Raw genomic sequence first — 2500 nt, 5'->3', positions numbered from 1 at the left:
GTAGCACTCTTGAAGGGGCTATGGGGAATATTTAAAAATCATAAATACCCCAACAAAGAAATTAGTAAATTCCTCACCACGAAAACTATCGATCAAATCAAGTACCAAAGGAAAAAGTTAAACTTAATTGGTGAGGAAAGCCCCCAAGAGGCTATCTCATTGGCAACAGAGGGAGGGTGCGATCTCGTTAGTTCAGGCAATGCCAGTTTTGGATCGCCTGTAGGCCGCAACGAGAATGAAGAGCGCATCCACGAATGGAAGCTCTCGCTAAAAAACGAAATAAATAAGCCAACCGAGGTGCCCCCTATTTTAAAGGAGGTTTACAATCGGTTGATGTTAATCTGGGAAGAGCACCAAGATGATCGAGACTCTCTAACGGAGAGTCTCGATCACTTTATACGCACAGCTCTATACGAGCTTATAAACAAAATAAACAAAAACCAAACGGATTTAAAAATTAAAAGAGCAGCCAAAACAAAAAGCCCAAAAAATAATAGAAACTCCAGGAAGCGATTCTCATACGCTCGTTGCCAGGAGTTATTTCACGAATGCCCAAGGAGACTGGCTGATGCCGTGGTCAATAACGATCAGGCATATCTCGAACCAGCCAGACAACCTCCCGGATCAGAGGAAGTGAGGGGGCTCTACGAAAAGCTGTGGGGACAAGTGGGTTCCACATACGTCCCGATTCCAGTTACAAGAGCCCCCAACCTATCCCTATCCGAGATCTTCCCGCCGATAACGGCTGAGGATGTGGGGGAGAAGATCGGCAGAATAAGAAAGAAAGCTGCTGCAGGACCGGATGGATTACAGCGAGATCACTTAACCATCCCCGGCCTGCCCATCATAATGGCTAAAATTTATAATATACTTATCTATTGTTCTTATTTTCCTTCCGCATGGAAGGAAAATAGAACAACTCTTATTCCTAAAGCAAATAAGCCAAGCAGCCGGGTCGAGAACTGGCGACCCATTACAATCAGTCCGATTTTAGGCCGAATCTTCTCCTCTATTATCGACGGGAGGATAAGAAGAGGCGTTGTGTTAAATATGAGACAGAAGGGCTTTACATCCGAAAACGGATGTAAAATCAACATCGAGTTATTAAACTCTGCCCTAAACCATAGCAAGAGAAACCGCGGCGGGATATTCACTATCGTGGATATCTCGAAAGCATTTGACACAGTGCCTCATGCAGCCTTAAAACCTTGTCTGGCAAAAAAGGGTGTGCCCGACCCTATAGTCGAGTTAATCGACGAGATGTATAAGAATACAAAAACTACCATAAAAACTAAAGACGGCGGGGTCGAGATTCTGATCCGCCGAGGAGTTAAGCAAGGCGACCCCCTATCGCCCTTACTCTTCAATATATGCTTAGAGCCACTGCTGGAAGAGATCGAGGAGCAAGTCAGTGGAATTAACGTTACTGAAAATCGCCAAGTATCAGTTCTGGCCTTCGCTGACGATATTGTATTACTTGGAGCGGACGCGAGGGAAGCACAACACCAAATTAATATTCTCACTAGTTATCTGGAAAGCCTCCAGATGAAACTTTCTATCGAAAAATGCCAAACCTTCGAGGTTGTGGCTAAAAAAGATACCTGGTTCATTAAAGAGCCAGGTCTTAAAATCGGGAAACAAACAATACCCAATGTAGATCCCGATGAGGCTTTCAAATATTTGGGCGCCAAAATCGGGCCATGGAAAGGCGTCCATTGTGGTGTAATTGTTCCAGAACTTCTGAGCGTGGTGAAAAGGGTGAGGAAACTCTCCCTCAAGCCAGGCCAGAAGCTGGAACTGCTAATCAAATATATCTTCCCTCGCTATATTTACCACCTACTTGTTAGTCCGCCGAGTGATACTGTCCTCAAACTACTAGACAGCGAGGTCAGGCAGGAAGTTAAAATCATCTTACATCTTATGCCTTCCACTGCCACAGGCTTCTTTTACACTCCAAAAGCCTGTGGAGGCTTAGGCATACCGAGATTTGAACATATAGTCAAACTCGGTACCCTAAAAAGTGCAATAAAGATCGCAAACTCGATCGATCCAGCGGTCGCTGGCCTAATCGACGAAGCAGCCAATAAAAAGTTAAAATTAACGGCCAACTCCTTGCGGATCAATTGGCCAGCCTCCTTGGAGGATATTGAGAAAGCTCGAAAACGCTTAAGAAAAGAGCATATCAGCCAATGGGCTGATCTAAAATGCCAGGGACAAGGCGTCCCTGATTTTATTAAAAATAAAACTGGCAACTTGTGGCTTGAGGACCATAGTCTACTCAAACCATCGAGGCTCATCGATGCCCTTCGATTACGAACCAACACCTTTGGTACAAGATCGGTGCTGGCACGGGCTGACAAAAATATCGATGTAACATGTCGAAGATGTCGAGCCCAGCCCGAGACCCTTGGACACATACTCGGACTGTGTCAGCACACCAAAGGCTTAAGAATCAAGAGGCACGATGAGGTCAAATCCCTCCTCGAGGAAAGACTTAAAA

This window comes from Bombus terrestris, unplaced genomic scaffold (assembly GCF_910591885.1).
Source record: "Bombus terrestris unplaced genomic scaffold, iyBomTerr1.2, whole genome shotgun sequence".
NCBI lineage: Eukaryota > Metazoa > Arthropoda > Insecta > Hymenoptera > Apidae > Bombus > Bombus terrestris.
Note: the sequence above shows the minus strand (reverse complement) of the source record.